Source organism: Cavia porcellus, unplaced genomic scaffold (assembly GCF_034190915.1).
Source record: "Cavia porcellus strain 051 isolate PalLab524CR breed Dunkin Hartley unplaced genomic scaffold, mCavPor4.1 scaffold_27, whole genome shotgun sequence".
Classification (NCBI taxonomy): domain Eukaryota; kingdom Metazoa; phylum Chordata; class Mammalia; order Rodentia; family Caviidae; genus Cavia; species Cavia porcellus.
This window is the reverse complement of record NW_026947510.1, coordinates 341,540-364,444: the sequence shown is the minus strand read 5'-3', so window position 1 is coordinate 364,444 and position 22,905 is coordinate 341,540. Positions and strand designations below refer to the sequence as shown.

General features: G+C 44.2%; 1 protein-coding gene and 1 long non-coding RNA gene across 2 annotated transcripts in view; both read right to left on the bottom strand.

Annotated features, from left to right (window-relative positions):
- Positions 1–22,905, bottom strand: part of Lpcat3 (lysophosphatidylcholine acyltransferase 3) — a 38,078-nt gene that overhangs the window by 12,491 nt on the left and 2,682 nt on the right. The gene's annotated exons all lie outside the window — the stretch shown is intronic.
- The window catches only part of LOC134473456 (uncharacterized), a 30,837-nt gene that overhangs the window by 5,492 nt on the left and 2,440 nt on the right, over positions 1–22,905 (bottom strand). Inside the window, exon 2 of the long non-coding RNA XR_010043654.1 lies at positions 1–22,905. This exon is cut by the window's left edge and continues 5,492 nt beyond it. This is a non-coding gene — a long non-coding RNA (uncharacterized LOC134473456).

Sequence of the window (22,905 nt, the reverse complement as noted above, 5' to 3'; positions counted from 1 at the left end):
GCAGTGCCTTTTACACTTGTCAGTCTCTGGACTGCTTTTTGTTCCTATAAAATATGGGGAACCCCAAACAACTGTCTCACTTTGGATTTTGTGTATCTATACCTACTGTATTAGAAAATAAAACAAATGCAGTCATCAGCTCATTAAAACACCAATAATAAATGTATTACGCATTAATACAAATGACATCTTTTAAATGACAGTGACTATATATTCCAAAACAAAGAAGTAAAACTACTGAAGAATGAGAAGTATGGGTTGTTTTGCAAATTGGGCTGGACTCAAACTTGAAGCAATCCTCCTACCTCAGCCCTCCAAGTGCTGGGATTACAGGGATGCACTACCAAGCTGTGTTGATCTATTGTAATGGGCAGGTTTGCTTTACTACTTAACAGTTTGCCCTGAGCAGCAGTGGGCAGTGCAACTGTTTAGGTACTGATTTTCTTGAGTCATTTCAACCAGTTGATTCTTATATTGAATAAATTTGATTAAACTCATTTTTGTAAATTGTTATTTTATTAAAACTAACCAAAAAATGCAATTTTTAGTCAGACTGTATTTAAATAATTGAACTGGTAAGTACTTAAAATACAGGGGCCAAGGACTTCACTCAGCAGTTCAAGTGTTTGCCTGGTAAGTGTGAGATTGTGATTTTATCCCTGGTACTAAAAAAAAGAAAAAAGAAAAAAAGAAAAAAATATCTATGACCTGATATCACACAGATATATTTGGAAGAGTATCTTAGATAATTGTGGATATTCTTCTCTATAATGTGCCAACTCAACTATTAGTAATTTCTCAAACGTTAGTTGCAATGTGAAATCTGAAACCACATCAAGGAACTTTTCATGCTCTGTTAAATCTACTGGTTTCTTTTGTGCTTCAAATGGGTCTTTAACCCATACATGATGTTGAAACACCAGACACTGGTCATCTCTTCCACTGAGTTAGACAGATCTTTCAAATCCTGGCATATTTCATTAGAATGTAATATCTAAAATTGCACTCCTTTATATCACCACTAAGCTCACAGATTTTTTTTTTTTTTAATTTTGTTTTTGAGTCAGGATCTTGCTCTGTAGTTCAGGCTGGCCTTGAACTCATGGAGATCTTCCTGCCTCAGCCTCTGGAGTGCTGGGATTATAGGTATGTGCTATGACTGGCATCCTTCTAGTTTGTTTATCTTTGAGATACAATTTACTGTAAAACTCAGCCTTCAAAGTGTAAAGTTCAGTAGTTTTTACAAAAGCATATTCAGCATATTCTACCAATTCCAGAATGCTTTCCTCCACCCAAAGCATTCTCTCCACTCGCAGGCCTTGGCCATCAGTAGTCTACTTTCTATCTCTGTGGCTGTGCGAGCTTTTCTTTTTTTGAAACAGGGTTTTGGTTTCTCTGTGTAGTTCATCCAAGCTGACCCTGAACTCACTATGTACCTAAGGCTGGCCGCAAACTCACAGCAATCCTTCTGTCTCAACTTCCCAAGTGCAGGGACTACAGGTGTGTACCACCAGGCCAACCACGCAAGCTTCTTTCACTTAGCTTGTCTTCAAGGCTCCTTCACGTCACAGTGTGTATCAGTACACTGGCTATTTTCACAGCTAATATTCCACTGTGTGGGGGCTCCATACTCCACCTGTCCATTTCTGTCTGATGACCCTGGGTTGTTCCCACTTTCTTGGGCATCATGAAGAAGAGGCCATAAACATTCAGTGTGAGATTTTCTGTGCATTCTCCAGGGTATATGCCTAGGACTGGGTCTCCTGGTTCTTTTATCTTCTACCCTAGCCTTCTGAGTCAGTGATGTATATAAGTTATTAGATTTTCTATCATAGACCAGTCATTTTATAAAATACAAAGCCATGGATGTTAATGCTAACACTGCCAAATACACTACACTGGCTGTTACATCTGGGCTTCCTAAGTGGCACTGGTCTGCCTGACTGGACCTGGCCATCCCTGGCTCCTGAACACGGCTGACCTCCAGGGGTCAGGCTGGGTGTTCTGGTAGTCTTTCTGGAAACCCATTGGACACTTGTGTAACTTAATATGATCTTTATGCCAAAGACAAGCTGGCCTAGGGTCTCAAATTTCTGTCCCACATTTCCTGTTTCCTTGCTGGGTATTTTTAGCGTGACATTTCATACCATCTCAGATATTTTATAACTAAAGCGTGACTTTCTCCCTAAATCTGCCTTCTTTGAGTTTATTTAGTGATTGAATCCAGGGTCTTCTGCACTGTGCTAGCCCTTTTTATTTATTTTTATTTTACAATGGGGTCTCGCTAAGTTGTCCAGGCTGGGCTTGAACTTGGATCCTCCTGCCCTCAGCCTCTCAGAGGGCTGGAATTACAAGTGTGCACCACCACATCTGGTAGCTTGTTTATTAGTGGTGTTTATTGGGAATTAGTCTCAGGATCGTATAGCATTCTAACACCTCAAGCTGTCTCTGACTTTTGTTTTTCCTTGGTTCCCTGTCTGGTCAGTGATGCCTCCCTTTCAAGGTTTCTTATCATCACTGTTGCCACCTTCTTTGTCCTATGCCACCCCTGCAGCTATGGCCCTCACTTTCCTGCTGTGGCCTCTTACCTGACGGCTGCCTGTAGCCACATATTCCTGGCAATCAATCCTACACAGAGCAAATCTCTTTTACCTCTTGGGGGAAGGGGTGCTCCTGGCTAATTATTCATGAGTCAGTCCCTAACCCTAAGGCCTAAAGTCTGGCTCTTAAATGACAGTCCAGGTGAAACCCCCATTTCTCTGTCTCAGGTAAAAAGGATCTGCCTGTTCTTGCCCAAGCACATCTTTGTTTTTTGTATTTACATCTTAGTTTATGCTACTAATCCCTTTACAAGGAATATCTTCTCCAAGCACTCCATCAAGTGAAATCCCAGATATTCTTTTTTTTTTTTGTCTTTTTCGTTTTTATCGGTACCAGGGATCGAACTCAAGACCGCACACTTGCAAGGAAGGCACTTATGCCACTGAGCTAAATCCCCAATCCCAAAATCCATTGGGCGTGGTGGCACATGCTTACAAATCCCAGCATTTGGAGGCAGGAGGATCACTGTGAGTTTGAGGACAGTTTGGGCTCTGTAGTGGGCATAGCAGATCTTGTCTCAAACAAAACAAAACGAAACAAAACAAAACCCAATCAACAACAACAAAATGCTCAATGTGAAACAAAGCTGGGCATAGTGTTGACCATCTATAATTCCAGAATTCAGGAAACTGAAGGCAGGAGGAACACAAATTTGAGGCCAGCCTGGGTACATAGTGGGACCCTGTCTCAAAACAAAAGCAGCCCTTCAAACCGCTCTCCCTGCCCCGCCCTTTGCTAGGCTTTGTGGCATGTGTCTGTGATGTGGCAACTTGAGAGGCAAAGGCTGGAAGACTGCCTGATATGCAGGGCTAAATTCACACCTGACAAATCATTACATACCACTACACATCACGTCTTACATTCTTATTTTGTATTGAAGTTTTCTCATGTTCACAATCTCTTTTCCCAATAGCCCCCATTGTCTCTGAATATCCCCAGCCCACTAATCCAAGTTACTTCAAGTTTTGGTTGACTGACCAAGTTACTGATCCTAATAACTGTTTGATCATGAGTAGCAGCTTCCTCATGTAAACTTGGGGAGGTTAATAATACTTGTCTTGGTGAGTTAAGGACTAAAAGAGATAACACATACAAAGTAATCAGCCTAAAATCCTGTTTACTAAATTACACAGATACACACAGTCACACAAGGCCAGAGGGGGGGATACAGGCTTGTCTGAGGATGTTAAACAAGGCTGAATCCAATCTTTATTTAGTGTGACAATCAAATGACAGAGATTTCCTCTATATCTCTAAAGGAGGATCCTAGCACACTGACTATAACAAGAGTATCCACTAGGGCTTGCCAGGGGCCTCTCTCTGAGCTAAAATGAAGGCACTGATTGTCAGAAGAAGTTGCCCTTTGGACCTAAGACATCTCAGTCTGAATCCTGCTCTTGCTGCTGACTAGCTGTCACCTGAGGCTGGCTGATTAATCAAGCTTTTTGATCCTCAGCCTTGTCGGTAAAATGAACCTTAGGCTTTGATGGGCATGGACACGGTGAGTATCTAGTGAAAGCAAGACTGTTCCATCTGTCCCCAGGCAGTGCAGTGGCTGGGAGTCATCCAGGAACAAGTGCCACCCACACTGCCACCCTAACCTCTCCCTTGATCCATACTCTAGCCTGCTTGGCATCTTGCATAGGCGCACACCCAGCAGACATTTCCAACCCAACAGGTTCTGAACTGAACTCCACGTGCCTCCCTGGTCTTTACCTCGCCAGCCTGCAGAGTGAGGACCTGGACCAACCCCTGCACTGCTCCTGGCTTCCCACCCTCAACTCCCCATCCAGCTGTCAGCACATCCTCTAGATCCAGATGACCTCTACCTCCCTGCCTCCTCTGCTCCAGGGCACTACTAGACTGCCTCTCCTGTGGCAGCTGGGGGGACTCCTACAGCATAAGCTGCTAGCCCTGACCTCACCCAGAGCAAAAGCTGAGGTCCAAGGAGTCCATTCTTCTGACTCAGCTCAGTCTGCACTCCCCATCCTTCCTTCTGGGAACTCTGAAGGACTGGTCACAGACCTTCATGCTAACTGCCTGGAGCACTGTCGATCTTTGGTAAAATGCACCCTCAACACTTAAGTCCTCCCCGACTCACCTATCTAGCACCTTCCTCAACACACTTCACCTTCATCTCCCCTTTATTCTACTTCTGAGCACCTAACACAGTATCACTTTTGGCGCACTATTTATTCATGCAGTCCTGAGGATGGAAGTTGGGTCCTTCCTGCAGATGGGCATCTCCAGACCTTTAGTTTTTGAGACAGAGTCTCAAAGTTGCTCAGGTCAGGGTTAAATGTGGCAGTTTCCTGCCTTGGCCTCCTACTGTGCTGGTGCCACCACACCCAGTTATTTAACCTATTGTCTTTGAAAGCAGGCACTATGGTCTTTTTGTTCCCAACCACACCCCAGTGCCTGGAACAGTTCCTGGGTAAATGGGTGAAAGAATGGGAGAGGATGAATGGTATGTACTAGAGATGATCAAATATTCATTGGGCACCTCCTGTGTGGTGAGCATCACATTAGGCATTTAGGACAGCAGGGCTGTTTTTTACTCCTAAGGAGCCTGCTCTTTACATAGAGACGAAAGATATTTTCCCTCTATAGAAGAGTCATGTTAGAGGTCTAGACAGGCAAGAACTCAGTCTCCATCTGAGTGGTCAGGATGGCTACCTACCGCATGGAGGTCCATGGGAAAAGAGATATGGCAAATTCATTTCACGAATACTTGGCTAATTTAAAAAGGGAAAAAGAATGTAACAAAATGGACAAGGGCTGTGTCAGTGACACAGTGTTTGCCCAGATGTGTGAAGATCTGGGTTTGATTCTAAACACTGCAAAAAATAAAACAAAACTGGGTGTGGTGGCATGTGTCTCTAATTCTAGCACTTGGTAGGCTGAAGTAAGAGGATCTCCACAACACAGGGAGACCCTGTCTCAAAAAACAAAACAAAACAAAACAAAACAAAAACCAAAACAGAACAATGCCTGTCATCCTAGCACTTGGGAGGCTGAGGCAGGAGGATTGCTGCAAGTTTGAGGCCAGCCAGGATTACATAGTGAGACCTTGTCTAAACAAAACCAAATCAAACAAAAAGAAACAAAATATTAAAAAAGTTTAGAAAATGAAATGAAAACTGATATGAGAACAAAAAAAGAATCAACAGGACTGAAAGGAAGTTGGGGGAAGGAAAGATGGTTAGTTAGCTTAATTTAACAGTGTTATAACCTTTTTGCCAGTACAGCCTCTAAAAGAATTCTGAGGCAGTATGTATCCTTCTTTCACTATTTTTGTTTTGGTGCTTGGGATCACTCAGGGTTCCTGAACTATAATCCCAACCCTTTCTCTCACATTTTATTTATTTTTTGGTTATTTGAGTCAGGGTTTTGCTATGTAGTCCAGGTTGGCCTCAAACTCGTGGTAATCCCCATCTCAGCCTCCTGAGTGCTCAGATTACAGGAGTGTACCACCATACCTGGCTTTTCTCACATTTTAAAATTGGCATCTAAAATTTATAAAGTTACTCGGAAGCTTGAGGCAGGAGTATTACTAAGTTTAAGGGCAGACTGAGCTACACAGTGAGTTTGTGGCCAGCCTTAACTACATAGCATGACACTGTCTCAGAAACACACAACCACCCCCCCCCATTGAAAATTTAAACTATAGTAAATGATGTATGTTTTAACATTCATTGAAGATATAATTTAACGTATCTATGGTGAGCCGGGCATGGTGGTGCTGCCTGTAATCCCAGCACTTGGGAAGCTGAGGCAGGAGGATTGCTACAAATTCAAGGCCAGCCTGGGCTACAGTGTATATGGTGAATATCTGTCACATAGTCTTAAATAAGAATTATAAGACATCAATTATTTTGGGGTCAGTTCCCGCTGGGCCTCAACAGACCAAGTTAAAGTTCCATGCCACTGGCTGAAGTGGAGCTGTGTACCCAACCCTTCCACAAGTCAAACTTCCCTACAGGCCAGCTGGAATCAGATCATTTGAATCCTTATGTGAAAAGTAACGTGAATGACCTGACGGCAAGCAACTGCTGCTCTTCCACTGTCTCCCTGTCCCTGTCCACTGCCCTCACCCTCCTGTGCCTGCTCACTGGTGTTCCTCTTGCTGTGTAATGTGGTGCTACTGATTCTGGAGTCAGAAATTAAGCCGACCGGTGGCGGGAACTCGTCTTGGGGTAATGCGTCTGCTAACAAGCACCAAGCTTGTGTACGGTTCTCAGCAGCCCAAGCCCATCAGGTTTGTTGTAATTTTGTTCTTGGTCAGATCCAAATGGCATATTTAACTATGGAGCTGGGATGTGGCACCGCTTGCCTAGTGCATTTGAGGCGCTGTTTGATCTTCTGTGCTGAAGGGAAAAGCAATGTCCAGTTTGGGATGGGAATATAGCTCAGTGGCACACTGCCTTCCTGGCAAGTGCAAGTTTGATTCCCCCCCCCCCAAAAAAAAAGTCCAGTTTTTCTTTTTTTTTTTGGTGGTGGTGGGAAAGATTGTTGAGAGGGTCTCACTATGTAGCCCAGGTTGGCCTCAAATATGCAGTGATCCTCCTGCCTCAGCCTCCAAAGTGCTGAGATAGCATGCCTGGGACTCTTTCATTTTTTAATTCAATTGCAATAAAAATGTCAATAATTCACCCTCCTGACAACCACTTCCTTCTTGAATTTTTTTCTTTGTGGTGTGGGGGCGGAACCCAGGGCTCTTGTTTGTGGTAGCAAGCCTTCCACCGCTGAGCTACATTTCCAGGCCTGAATTCTCTCCCTAAACCTTTGTACTGAGCTATAGTCCCAACCCTTTTATTTTTATTTTCAGATGTGGTCTTCCTTACTCACTAGCACTAAAGTAGGCCCAGACTGGGCTTAAACCTGTGATCTTGCCTCAGCCGCCCAGAGTGCTGGGCACCTCCATTACCACCTTCTTCACCTGCTTGAACTGTACCTCTAAGATGGCCAGATAAAGCCAAAGGTGCTGTTCCTCTTGCTTAATTTTGTGGTGTCTTGTGAAATTTCTATACCTTGGGGTCTCCCTGTGTGTTGAAAGGGTGATTATAAGGGAACTGGGAAAGGAGACCCTCTGAGCAGACACAATGCCCAGCACAGCAAGGTTAGGAAAAAAGCACAGCTGGAAGCCGGAAAATCTGGAGGTAGTTTCCTCAAACCTGCCCGGGCCCCAGCCTTCAGGAGCCTGCAGCAGGGACACACTCCTGTAGCAAGGTGAGGCCTCTTATCTTGAGGCTCTGTGTCTCATGACTTCGTGGTGCCACAATAGGACTCAAAGATTGGCTGGTACGGTGGTGGTGACAGCTGACGTGCAGGAAAAATCAGCTCTCAGGAGACGAGCTGTACAGGAAGGGCAGACCAAGGGCTCGGTCTTAGAGTTAAGAAAGCAGAAGCAAAGAGATGGAGACAAACAGAAAAATGAGGAAAATCAGGATGTTTGTGAGAAAGGATGGTTTCAGGCGGGAAAATGTTTAATAACATTAAATGCTAAGGAGGCTGGGGCAGGTAGGGCAAAATGTCACTGAATGTCTCAATAAAGGCACTGGGAAATGGCCTAGCAGTGCATGGTGGACATGGGGATGAGAGATGGCAGCACCTAGGCAGTGGGTGACTGACAGAGTGGTTAAGGTGGGCTGTCTGAGGGCCATGCCTCTGGCAGCTTGGTTGTGACTAGTGGCCATGACACGCTTCTCAGAGAGGTGCTCCATCCGTGTGTGTTCTGTGGAGCACAGACGGAGTACCTGAGTATTTGAGAAAGGGCTCTTCTCTGAGACTTGAGCCAAAGGCAGATATAGACATTAATAGAAAGGACCATCATGTCATCCCCAGGCTGTGGGTTAGGTGGCCATGGCTTGGAAGGAGAGTAGCGTAACAAATGTGGACTAGAGGAAAAGATCCCACCACCAGGGACTCCAACTAAAACAAAAGAATTGACTGAAGCTCATCTCAAAAAACAAAACTTTTCTAGGCCATGCACATTACCACACGTAGTGGACTGACTTACTTTGGACGATACGGAAGAGTAACAGGCAGAGTCTACCTAAGTATAGCTACCTACTTTTTTGTTTTGTTTTGGAGACTGAACCTGCGCCTTCTCACTGAGTGATGTTCCCAGTTCCTTCTTTATTTTTAGATAAGGTCTTGCCAAGTCACTAAGTTGCCCGGGATGGGCTTGAATTTATGACCCTCTTGCTTTGGCTTCTCAAACTGTGGGGACTGCAGGTGTGTACAACCAGGCCCAACTCAGCTGCCTGCTCTTTGAATCATAGACCAAGAAACGAGACTGACAGGCTGGGGATCCAGCACAGTGGTAGAGCACTTGCCTAGCAATGCAAGGTCCTCGGTTTGTTCCCCAGCATATCATTAAATAAACCAAAATTGTATAAAAGACTGCTTTCAAACATGGCTGGTGTGTAGTCTGTCAAATATTTTCTTATGGCTATTTTAACGTTATTATTGCTACCTTGAGGATTTGTTTCACTTTATTTTTCCCTGTTCTTCCATCAAATTAGAAATTCCTGTGCTAGGGTGTTGGGAGCCGCAGCCCCGAGCCCGGTCGCCTTACTTGGCGGACGTGAGGCCTGTAGTAAAGAGTAAAGCCTGAGGTAGATTACCCCTCCCATCGAGCACGTCAGTTTCCTGCTTACCGCGTAAGCAACCCGCTCAACAATATAGTCTGCCTGGCAACTGATGATGTTAGCCAATCAGCTTGCCTTGCTTACTTTAACATGATTGGACACTGTATCCGTATATATACTGGTGCCACCCCTGGGGGGGAAGAAGAAGCCCGGAAGTAGAAGCCCAGAAGGAGCCGCGGGGAGCGGACCAAAGGAGGCTTCGGCTGGGAGCGATCCCAGGGCAGGCTGTACGGAGAAGAAAAATAAAAGAAAAGGTTGTCCACTGCCAGACTTTGTCGTGTGTCCTTCCTGCCGGCCGGGAGCGGACATCGACACTAGGGAACTGGCAGAAAACTGGCAGAGGTCTACTGCTTGTAGACCTCTTTGACAGGCAACCAATCAGACACTCGCAACCAAGCACTTCAACTTTTTTTTTGGTACTGGGGATCAAACCACCTTGCACTTACCAGGCAAGTGTCTGAGCCACTGAGCTAAATCCCAGGCTTGCACCCACTGTGAGCTCTAGCTGTGGAGTGCAGGTCATTTCACCTTTGGAGCCTGTTCAGAATGCCCTTTCTGTTCAAACTGCACTGCTACTAAGGACAGGGTACCAACTCTGTTTCTGAAGCCTGACATTCGTTTGCCGCCGGCTGAGTCATATGCTCCAGTTGAATACACTGATTCTTAGAACTGAAGAAATCGCAGACTCCAAAGACCTCGTTACAAGATAAGGAACTCAGGGCCAGAGGCGATAACTGACACACCCAGAGCTAACAGGGCACCCTCATCTCCATTCTAGAACTCTTGCCCCATGCCTGATGCCTGGTGACCTGGGAGTGGAAACTCTAATAACTAGCCCTTTGACTGGTTTCACAGATAATCATCTATGTTATCACACTTGTTCACAGACACATGCATACCTGTTTAATGTTTGCTTACTTTCCTATCTGAAAACATTTAAAAATTCCCTTTTAAGTTGAGTATAGTGGGGGTATGCCTGTAGTCTCAGCTACTTGACTGGGAGGCTGCGGCAGGACAGCTTGAGCTTAGGAACTTGAGGTAAGACACCTTTCTCCACCAACAAAACAAACCCGAACACGTCACTTTAAAGCTAAATTCAGCTTTAAAGCACAGCTCTCTTCTGTGCTTTGTAATTTACTTTTTGGAGAATCTCCCTACTTCCCAGTACTGTGTGGCAGGAATAAGCAGCTTGTTTCTGAAATCTATGTCCAGCTGGATATCTCTAGCATTTTGACAATTGTGACGTGGGATTCAGAGAAACTAGGACACATAGTCAGAGATGTCCCAGGGATGAATAAGAATAGAAGGGACATTTTATTTATTTATTTTTTTGTGGTGCTCAAAATTAGAACCATGCCAGGCATGGTGGTACATGCCTATAATCCTAGCATTCTGGAGGCTGAGGCAAGAGAATTGCTGAGTTCAAGGCCAGTCTGAACTGTATAGTAAGACCCTGTCTTAAAAAAAAAAAAAAAAAAAAAAAATCAGAACCAGGTACTGACCATGGTATGTGAGTGCTCTACACCACCTAGAGGGAACATTTAAAAAACTGGTGCCAACTACAAATACAGAGTGACACTCACTTTGGTGCACTGACAAGAATAGAACATGTGTTGATTTTCATCCTCATTATCTTTGCTCATTTCTAGTTTCCTGTCTTCTTTTAGAGGGAACATTTTACTCATTTATGTTTCTCAATCTTAACTCTTCTCTGGTAGTAATGGGATTGATCCCAGGGCCTTCACACTAAGTTACATTTCCAGTCATTTTTACTACTCCTATTATTATTAATTTTGAGACATGGTTTTGCTAAACTAATTGCCCCCAGGCTGGACTTCAACTTTTGGTCCTCCAGCCTCAGCCTCCCACATTATAGGTGTGCACCACCACACCTGGGTTACAGGAAACATTCTAGGGATGAACTAGTAAATGGTTGTTATTTATAAAAAAAGGAGAGCATTATAAATGTTCACAAATAGATTTTAGTCACTCCACCAACCAAACAACCCTGCTCTGCTCCCAAGCTATACCAAAGGTGTTTCTCCAGTGTCTCCACTTATGCCAAGTGCTCTGAGTCAGGCTTCTTCCTTCTGATGTTATATACCTGTCAGGTGCACAGGAATTAGGCTCACAGGTCTCTAGCTTCTTAGACCAGGACAAGGAGCCCCCATCAGCAGCTGCATGGGGACGATTTTCAGATTGATCACAAGGCAGAAAGCACATCACACCCATCAGCCTTCTGCTTGAACATGTGGATTAGTTTGTTGGAATGGTCACAGTTCCTTTAGTTTTTTTTCCCCTAAAAAATATTCTCTACCAATTTACACACTGAAAGAATGTTAAGTTAACACAAGCTATAGACTCATTTACTTTAGAAGAACAGGGACAACAGGTTCAAACTGACTTTGAGATGCTTTAAGACACCTATCTGTCTTTACTAGCAAAGATAAAATGAACCTAACTGCCTGTATTTGGGGCATTTCACCACATTTTAAGTCTCTAAACAAGTGAACCATGTGGTTAAAACTTCTGGCCAGATTATCTGGGCTCTGGACTCCAGCTGATCCAGTTTAGGAATTCAGCTCTGTAGCCTAAGCAAATTACTTCCATTCTTTGGACTTCTGTGGCTTTATCTGAGGAGCAGGGGAAATCATCTCAAAGGGTTGTTGTGTTGATTAAAATAGAAAATCTTTGCAAAAACATCACACATACACAGAAATTCCCCTATTTGAAGTTTGTAACCCAAGGTTTCAGATACCTGTGGTCAGGAGCCACACACGAGTATGGAATGGCAAATTCCAGAAATAAACAATTCATATGTTTTAAACTGTACACTATCCTGAGTAATGTGATGAAAGTTTGCACTGTCATGCATGGTGCAACCCAGGATGTAAATCATCCCTTTATCTAGAGTATCTTAGCTGTGTATCCTATCACCCATTAGTCACTGAGATAACCTCTCCACTATCAGATGGACAGCAGCAGTGAAATGTAGCAGTCAGTATCAGTTCTTGCACTCAAGTGCCCTTAATTTTACTTACTAATGAACCCGAGTTGGGCATGGTGGCACACACCAGCAACTCCAATATTGTGAGGCTGAGTTAGAGGATAACAAGTTTAAACTCAGTCTGGGCAAACTAGTAACTTGGCAAGACCATGTTTCAAAGTACAAAGTGAAAAAGGACTAGGGATGTGGTTCAGTGTAAAGGTTCAGTGCGGAGGTACTGGGGGCAGGGGTGGGAGAAGATCCCGAAGTGTAAAAGGAGTCATGCTTCTAGTTCAGACATTTGAAATACAGGCTGCAAAGAGCTTCCTTTAAGTAAGAAGGATATAGCACAGTGAGATAGTTTGGGAGAGTGACCACAGCTTAACTTTCATTAATGTTATCATAGGTATATGTGTCCACATGCTGGGTATCAGCTATGGTTTCAGGTGTCCCTTGGAAAGTATCTCATGATAAGTGGGGCCACAACACTTCCTTTAGGACATTTAAACACATCTAAACTTCTTACAATCTACTCTTCTTTTAAGATACAAACTCTCAGGTGAAAAACCGAGTACTCTGGTTGTGGGAGGCTGGGCACGTGGCCCCATCAAGCTGGCTTCCACAGGTGGGTGTGGGAGCTTCCTTCCCTAGCACTTGCGGGACACATACAGCCTGGCAGTTACAAAGCCTCGGGGTCACCTCCCATCTAAAGCCTTGTGAGTGGAGGTGCCAGCTGGTTACCTGTGGATCCATAGGGTCAGAGCTCTTGTAAAACTGGAAGAAGGTATTTTTGTATTACTTCTCCCAGTGCTAGGATTGGACCTAGTCCTCTTTTTCTTTTCTTTTTTTTTTTTGTCTTTTTCGTTTTTTATCGGTACCAGGGATCGAACTCATGACTGCCTGCTTGCAAGGCAGGCGCTTATGCCGCTGAGCTAAATCCCCAGCCCCCAGTCCTCTTTTTCTTAAAGGTCTGCAAGAATGTATAAGCTTCAGGTCCCACAGACTGTGGACTATTTTGAAAAATAATCAACTACCACCAGCACCAAACTAGGTGTACACCTGAAAATTCTGCTGCTATTTCTAGGGTTTCACCAAAGTCTTCAGGTAATAGACACATTTCCCACACCAGATCCAGAGGGGCCTGGCAGGGAGCCGGCAGGAGCTAATGTGGCTACAGTCGGGGTGAGGATCCCAGGCACATGGCTGTATGAAGCTCAGGAAGGGCCAAGGTCAAGAAAGCTGTGCCAAGACTGTGACACCCAGGGAAAGCCAGTGGGGATGAGGACGCCAGGGGCAGGACTTGGAAGCCACTGTGAGAAAAAGAGCTGAGATGAGTCGACTCAGATGCTGTTCCTTGGGCTTGCTGTGCTCACGTGCATAAGGCACACTCCTGTGGCAAGGGCTCCTCTTCCTCCTCAGGAGCCTCTTTATGTGCAGTGGCTGACAAATAAGTTCATCAAGAAACTGTGTGAGCATCGAATGAGCTGGAATTAGGGTGGGCAGGGAAGAGGGGTGTGGGGATGTAGTTGCTGAGTGAGAGCCGAGGTATGCTGCATCTTTTAAGCTAAAGCTCTATTTTTTTTTTGTGTGTGTTTCTTACTTTTTTATTTTTTGGCCACTACTGGGATTTCTATTTTTTATTTTGAGACAGGCTCTCTTAAGTCACCCAGTCTCCAATGGAAGCTACAATCTTGCTACCTCAGCCTGCAGGTGCTGGCACTCTGTTGTTCACCACCACACCTGGCTAGGAACGACATTTGAAAGAGTCCACTGTAGCCAGGCTTGCTGGTACATACCTATAATCCCAACTAATGGGAGGCTGAGGTAGGAGGATCACAGTTTGAGGCCAGCCTAGACTACCTAGGAGGGACCTGTGTCCAAATCGTGCCCACTCACCAATTTAAAAAAAGCTGAGGATATAGTTTAGCACTTAGTGTTAATCCACATTACCCCCCAATAAAGCAATCTACTACATATGAGACGTGAAAAATTGAAAACTAATTCATAGACTCCATTCAACTCATTGAGACCTGAAACAAAATGTACTTAACTGAATTAAAAAAAAATTAAGTCAAACAAAACACCTCATTCCCAAAGCACTTCAATCAATAAATGCTATGGGAAAGAAGGAAGGGAAATTATAGTGCATTGCCTGGAAAGCATTGTTTTAAATTTGGGATGAGGGTGCTACAGACTGAACTCACAGCTTTGGTAGGCAAGTGCTCTGAAGGGAAAATGATTTGTATGTAGTCCAGCTTCAAGTTCTGAAGATAACACACAGGACTGAATAATATCTAATATTTAACATTTGTGCTTTGCCCGTTTTTACTAGTTTTTTTCTTAAGGAAAAACTGCTACCCAGGTATGTGGGTATATAAGAGAATGCAGTTCATGAATAGTAGCTGAGAAGTATTTTAATAGAATTCAAACTCCCTCTCTTTTCTTTTGAAGGGATGCAGAGAAAGAGGAGCGAACCCAACAAACCCATCTTTGGACTCAAAGACAGTCGGGGCTGCAGTGCCTTTCCCAGTTCTCTCCCTGGCTGAAAGCTTACCGCTTCGTGTGCTGAGACCGTCCTGGGGGAAGCAATGTCCAGGCCCTGTCTGTGTGTGGTCATTAGGTCTGGACACGGAAGAGCGGGACAAGCATGGATGGGTCCCAAGGCGGGATGGCAGGGCTGCCAGGGCTGCCCTGGGGCGACCTTGGTGTGGATCCACTTAGACTAAGAGTGAGCAACCTTCTCTCCACAGCCAGCTGGGGCCACCAATAAAGGGGAGGGGGAAGCATGAAGGACACCCTCCTGCCGGTCACAAAAGCTGGGGAGTAGCACAGCTGGGGCCCAACCCAGATCCCAGCTCCAGCCCTGCCACTGCTTCAGTTTCCAGGATTTATATCAGTACCTAAGGATTCCACACAGGTGCGCGCATACGCATGTAACCAGAGCCATCCATAAAAATCCAAACTTGCTGAGTGTGGGGGTACATACCTGTAATCCCAGCACTCAGGAGGCTGAGACAGGAGGATCACTGTGAATCTGAGGCCAGTCTGGACTTATACAAGTGAGTTTAAGGCCAGCCCACACTATATAGGGGGACCCTGTCTCAAAAAGCAAAGCGAAATTTAACCAAAAAACCCGCCAAAAACTACCTCCCCCCCCCAAAAAAAATACACCCTGAATCACGGGTATTAAACACATGAATCTCCTCTAGGACCTTCCACCTCTCCTTCCAGTAGCTCTCCTTTCCACTGCACAAATAGAACTTTCTTTAGCAGTGCTTTGAATATACTACCCCTTGCTCAAAATACTCTAGTGGGCTACCAACTGCAGTGCTCAGAGTAAGCAAGCTCTCAAGCCAGAAAACAGAGTACTTTTTTAAAAAAAATTATTTATTTGAAGTTTTGAGACAGGGTGTTGCTAAACTGCTAAGTTGTCCAGGATGGGCTTAAACTTGCAACCCTCCTGCCTAGGCCTTCCAGAATGCTGGGATAATAGCATGTCCCCCAAGTGTGGCCTCACACGGTTTCTTTTCTGTGACTATTTTTTTTTGTTTTGTTTTGTGCTACGTGGCTCATGCTGGCCCTGCACTCATAATCTTCCAGCTTTAATATACCAGTTTTAAATTTTGATTAAGTCTAACTTACCCTGACCATTCCAGCTAGACATGACCTACTTTCTATGTTAGCATTTCAGTACGACGACTTGGAGAAAATTTTTGAAAATATAAGAACATTATTTTAGAATCAAAAGAGATCTGTATCATTTTGTTATAAAACAAAGTGCAAGAGTTACAGGCGTGTCTTAGCAGTAGAGCACATGCTTAATATGTGCAAGGCTGTGTGCTCTACCCCAGCACCAAAATCAAATGAAACTGGGCTGGGTATTTAGCTCAGCAGCATAAGCACCTGCCTTGCAAGCAGGCGGTTGTGAGTTTGATCCCAGGTACCGATTAAAAAAAAAAAAAAAAAAAAGAAACCAACCAAACCAAACCAACAAGCTCAGAAGATAAGACTCGAAGAAATCTGAACCTTCTGGTGAGAGTGACCCAGGCACCTTGATGGCCACTGGGCGTGGTAGATGTGTGGAGGCTGAGAAGCACTGGCCCACACACTTCTGTGGGAGGACAGTGTCTAAGTGACACTGGGTACACTTGGGAGTGGCTGTTGGAGGAACACATGCACATGGCTGGGTGCAGCTCAGTGGTAGAGGGCCTGCTGAGCATATGGGAGGCCTGGATTAGGACCTCACATTGCCACACAAACAAACAAACAAACAAACACGCTATCTAGGTGCTCCGCTGACTGCCTTCACTTCCTATTCTTTCAGAGAGGTAATGACAAATGAGGAATTAAAATGAGAACTCAGGTCATCCTTTAATTGAACCGTGAGGATTTCCAGGAATCATGCAGTTTAGTATTTCAGTTAGGGACAGTGTGTCTGTAATTCTAATCAATTGATTGACTGATTGAGATAGGATCTGGCCATATATCCCAGGCAGGCCTCACTCAGGGTGATTCTCCTGCTTCAGCTTCCTGACTGCTGGGATTACAAGCATTACTACCATGCCTAGATAACTTCAGTCACTTTGGTCTAAAGTACACAATGTGGGAACTTTCAAGGGCACTGGTCCAGTTGGCTTTGCTTGCTGGCAATAGTTTTATATTTATGGTCAGTAATCTAGTACGGTGTCCAAGTCCATCTGAGTTTAGAATTGCTGTCATGGCAGAAGTGAGAAATCTCTTGAGCTATGAGCCATTTATCACATTTGCATGGATGTCACTTCTCATCACAACATATAAACACAGAGATCAAAACTAATATTCTGGGGATTTAATACTCCAAAATTTGTATGTAATACATGACACGTAAATCCTCTATTTTTAACTTTGAATATAGCCTAAAGAATTACTATCTCATCACATGCATTTTTGTGTAGCAGACATGATCACATATGGTTTTTTTTTTAACAAATATGCCATAGCAACATGAATACTTAGTACTGAAAAACATCTTTAATTGATAAAAGCTTTTTATTCTTAATTTAAACTTAGCCTGTAGAGTGAGGCATTTAAATAGTCCACTTGAAGACTTCATGTGAGCCAGAAACAGAACAGAGTCTGATAATGTTGGTCTAATCCTCCACCCACTTTTTTTTTTAGTACCGGGGATCAAATTCATGACTGTGCGCTTGCGAGGCAGGTGCTTGTGCCACTGAGCTAAATCCTGAGCCCCTGTCCACCCACTTTGACTAATTTTCTCTAGACTTATACAAATCAATGATCTTTGTATCTGGAGCCTCTGGTGCTAACCAGTAAGAACTACACATAGTTCTTACCCAGAACCCTTCATCCAAGGTGTTCGGGGACACATCTGTTTCACTGATCTTCAAAGCTACTGCTTGACAGAAGGAAATACTGTGTTTTTTTTTGTCTTTTTCCTTTTTATCGGTACCGGGGATCGAACTCATGACTGCCTGCTTGCAAGGCAGGCGCTTAAACCACTGAGCTAAATCCCCAGCCCCTGTGGTATTTTTTGTTGTTGTTGTTGTTTGTTTTGTTCAGTACTGGGGATTGAACTCACAACCTCATGCTTGCCAAGCAGGTGCTTATGCCAGGAGGAACTTAGGTGTAAACATCAGTGAATTTCATACCCAAATTTTCACTCAGAAATTACTTTGACACATATGTCAGCCTTTAGCCTGTATAAATTATTGATATTTACTAAAGGAGTTAGTAAGCAGTAATTGTTGCACCAACAGAACTCCAAGAGGGTCCTAAATCTCCTGGTGCTTGATTTTAGCAACCTCGGGGAAAATCTCCACATACCCACATGTATGCATGCACATCCTACCATAAAAACTGCTTGCAAGTATTTGATACTGGAACAGCTTTCCCTAACAGCTGCCACCGGAACACCTAATTTTTGTTCAAGTTCCAAGTCACAATTAATTAACTGAATTAAGGAATGTAAGAAGTTCAATTAGATTTTTTGTTTTAAAGGAGTGGGGACTGAACCTGATGTGTCCACATGGAGCTATATTATCTCCAACAAGCCTTTTTAAAATTTTGAGACAGACTCTCCCTAAATCACTAAATTGGCAAGGTTGGGCTTGAATTCGGTGACTTTAGCCTCAGCTCCCCAGGGCTGGGATGACAGGTATGGGCCACCACACCCAGGTAGGAGAATATTGTATTGCTCAAAGGCAGTTGTTGCATAAATGGAAAGAAAGAAGTCCACTCACCTCCAAGAGTTCTGTATCTGACCTCATCTGAAGGCGAGGCAGATGGTGAAATAATGATGGAAGTTATGACAGTGGTGATCATGAGTCAACAGTAGGATTGAATAACAGTAAGATTTTAACATGAAGATGTCAACTAATAGGGCCTACTACGCTATAAAGAATCTGAGAGTTTTATTTCAAAGATCACAGCACAGCAAACATTTCAAAAAGTTTTAAAATCTAACTGGAGCTAGGTGTGGTGGTATATGCCTGTAATTTCAGCACTGTGGGGTGATGAGGCAGAAAGACTTCAAATTGAAGCCTAGCCCAGCCCATTTAGCAAGATTCTGTTTTAAAATAAAACAGGTAGGAAGGTAGCTCAATGTGAAAGCCCTGGGTTCATTTCCCATCACCAAAACAAACAAAGAGACAACCTATTAAAAAATCCAATCAGGACATCAACTATTATAAAACAGATGCATGAAGAAACACATCCAATTTGCCATACTCTAACTCTAGGGCAGCATGTGTAACCAGACAGTGTGTTAAAAGGTAGATTACTGGGCCCGTACTCAGTTTATGAACTTGGAGTGTTTCCACACCCTACCTCAAATTAGTCCGGGAGCAATCCACGAGCAAAGGTCTCAAACTTTTTCAGAGGCCCTGCCCAGCCCTCTAAGGAATTTCTTTGATAAGTGCATGATTTTTAAAATTCAAATAAAATTTGCATTCTGATTTAAAATACTGTTGCTTGTCAGAAATGCAACGTAATTATTTACCAGGTAAACTGCTTGACTGGCAGCCTCTGTGGCTCTAGTATAGCTGGCCTTTGAGCCTTGGGTGCAGCAAGCCCACACTTGCCCTGCCTCTTGGCCACCTCACCCCACTAGCAGACTTTTCTACGACTCTTCCAGGATTGTTCTACTACCCTAGCCAAAGTGGATTATCTGCTGTTCCTCAGATTTCTCCATGCTTCCTCACCTCCACGTATGTGATCACTATTCTTTGCAGCTGGAAAGCTCCATTTTCCCGACTAGAACCTTCCTATCCCTTTAAGGCCCAGCTGCAAAGCCAGTTTTTGCTGCTGTAAATAGAAATCCCACTGCCAGAAGGCTGCTGGGCCCTAGAGGAGTGTTTTCATGCCAGTGGCCATTCAAATAATCTCCTGGGCCCTAATTTACACGTGCTTCTGTAAAACAGTGGTTCTGTTTGACAATAAAGTTATGCTGGAATCCAAAACATGAAGTGTACCCCACCATGTAAGATCTTGAAATATAGCAACAGTAGTCACAAAGATACATCTAAAACAATTCCCAAACAAGAAGCATCAGATGACAATGAAATATGTGGCTATGAATTCAAATACTGAGACCTTCAGAACTGGAGGAGCTCTCAAAAGCCATCTAGAACACTCTCCCTACAGCTGAAGTTTTTGGGTCCTGCTTTATATCATGGTCAGAAGTTCCATCTGTTTACTTAATGGTATTTAATTTCCATGTTGCTTAGCTTTGGTTTCGTTGTGTTGTGATTTAAGTGCTATCTGAAAGGAAGTTTCCTGAACTGAATAATGGATTGTTTCTGAGAAGCCAGTGGTGACATTGGGGTAATGGGAGCTAAACTGCAGGCTCTCAGGATTTCAAAGGTGGCTGACATCAGTGATGCTAATTCTGAACTGTGGGCTTGGCCAAGACCAGGAGTGCTTGTGCTCAGTGCTGTGGCCATCTGCTCCACTTGGCAGCTTCTGGCTATGGAGGGAGAGTCACTGCCTGGGTGATTACATCTTGGTTTAACCAGAAGAGCGATGAGGGGAAGGGTTATCAAGAGTGTTTATATCTGCCACTGTCCACATTCATTCTACATATAGGGTTCCAGAGCCTGCGAGAACTAAGTGTGACTTCAGGCAAGGTACTTAACCTTTATAATCCCTAATTTCTTTCTGTATTAGGGAGACAATAAGCACTGTAATTATCTTATTAGTAACTGGCAGGTTTGGGCAGGGAATTGCCTGTGGATTGCCATTTACTTAGAACATCCTTAATAAACAAAAATGCCAGCTATTATTATAATCAATAAGGGGTAGCAGTGCCTGGCATGGTAGTGCATGTCTCTAATCCCAGCACTGGGAAGGCTGAGGCAGGAGGGCTGTTGTGAGTTCAAGGCCAGCCTGGGTTACATATTGAGACTCTGTCTCAAACAACAAACAAAAATGAAAGAAAAGGTAGCAATATTAACATAATCAAACGAATTAGATTCTAGTGCTTGCTTTGGCAGCATATACAAATGATTTTTTTTCATGTAAGTGTTTCCATGGCATTTAGTTCCCTCCCTGATTCAGTTATGATACCAATACTAACTCCTAAAACTATGTGTTTTTTTTTAAATGAAGTCTCGCTATGTAGTTCAGGCTGGCCTTTCACCTCACCATGTAGCTCAGGCTGAATTCAAACTTGCAGCAATTCTTCTGCATTGGCCTGCTGGGTACTGGGGTTACAGGTATGTACCACCATGCCCAGCTCCCTGAAAGTGGATTTTTGGCCTAACTTCTTTGCTGGGTTCAAAATTAGACTTCTCACCTCTGCACATACTTGGAAATACTCTTGTAACTGAAACTAAATCTCAAACCAGAGCATTACCTAGCACTCACTAATACCTGACCTTTCTCTTAACCTCTGTGCATGGTTACTCAGACAGGAGGGAATCTTTTATTTTTCTAAAAACTATTTATTCCAAGTCACTCATCTACATATTTACTTATTCAACAAGTTTTTGGGCTTTTCTGTTACTGTTTCAACTGGGTACTGTGGTGAACAAAACTGATGTGATGTCTGTCCTCACCTACAGATACATAATTTTAAGTTGTAATATAGTCTTAGAAATTTCAGTCAGTATGAGAAGGGGACTCAATTGCAGTAAGAGTCTGCAAAGAAGGTTCAACGGAAGGATCATGAGGCAGGCCATTAGAGTAGGCAAACCAGCCAAGCAACTAGGTATGGCCTGTTGATTACCAAGTTGCAGGACCTACGTGCCGAACAGAACACTAAAACACTGCAACTGGAGCCAATTAGAGAGTGCTAGAGAGCTGGAGCAGGTTTCTGATAGGTCGGCTTGCAGGTGATCTCAGCTTGAGGAATCTGTGTGCGTGGGGTGGGTGGGGTGGATACAAAATAGCCTGCTGCCAAGCCAGTGCATAGTCCCTGTGTAAGCTCCTTCTGGTAGTCTGCTCTTCCTTTGCGGAGTAGGTTTCTTTTCCTACCTTTAATAATGTAAAACCTTGGCACCGTTTGCATTTGTCTTGATCTATTCTCTGTTCAGGACAGAGAGAACCTAGAAAGCACCTCTGGGAAGAGACTTCACACCCAGACAAAGGGAAAAGCCTTATGGCTGAGCCCCTAAGGGAGGAAGACCCAGTGGAGCCTTGTATAGTGGAGCTGGTAGCTGGTAGTGGTGCAGGTTCTGAGGACCTGACAGAGGCAGAGCTTGGGGGGGCAGAAGGCACAGAATCTGCAGCTTTGGGGCAAGAAGAGAATTAGAGAGCAGGAAGGAGGATGCTTGCGTGGGTCACCCCAGTGCAGTGATGGGGAAAGGGAGAAGCATATGTTTGATAGGACTCTGTGACCACAATGTCGGGGACTGGCAGGGAGGCAACAAGGCTGAATCTGTGGTTTCTTTTGAGCGGCAGTGTAGATGAAATGCTCACAGAATTTACCTTTCAAATCGTTCTGCATTCCTAAAAGCCCTTGAGTGACTCTCCTTCCTTTCAGTCAGTCATCCTAGTTTCCCACTCAGGTTGCTGTTTCCTCTCACTGGGCTCCATTCCTTGGCTATGCTGATTTCAAACCATGCTGGGCTCCATTCCTAGAACTGCAAAAACCAAACCAAACCAAACCAAACCAAACCACTCCCATGCTCCTCCTCATCTGCTGAAATCTTGGCTTTCCAGGCCGCACAACCTATAGTTCAGCTTTCTCTTACCACTTCCCTACTTGAGTCTCACACCTTAGCCTTGGCGGTCCCGGAGGACGAGCATTCCCTGTGCCTCTGTCTCTGCTCCTGCTTCTTCTGTTTCATCTCAGTCTACAGAAACCTGAGCAACTTCCAAAGTCCAGTATTTACCAACTGTCACTTCCTTAAGCCTCATCACACTTTCACTGGGGTCAGTGTCTCTTTATCTCACAACCGGCCCCTCCCCTCTAGCTTACTGGCTTCCAGTGTGGGGGTCTTATTTCTCAAGACTACTCACATTGCCCTTGCCCTTGCAGGGCCAAGAATTTGGCTTCCTTTGGAGTAAGTACATTTGAATTTATTTATTTAGACAGGGTTTCACTATGCAGTTCAGGCTGGTTTTGAACTCACTTAGTAGCACGGGCTGGTCTGGAACTTGCAGCAGTCCACTTGTCTCATCCTCCAGAGTGCTGGGATTATAAGTATGTGCCACCATGCCTGGCCT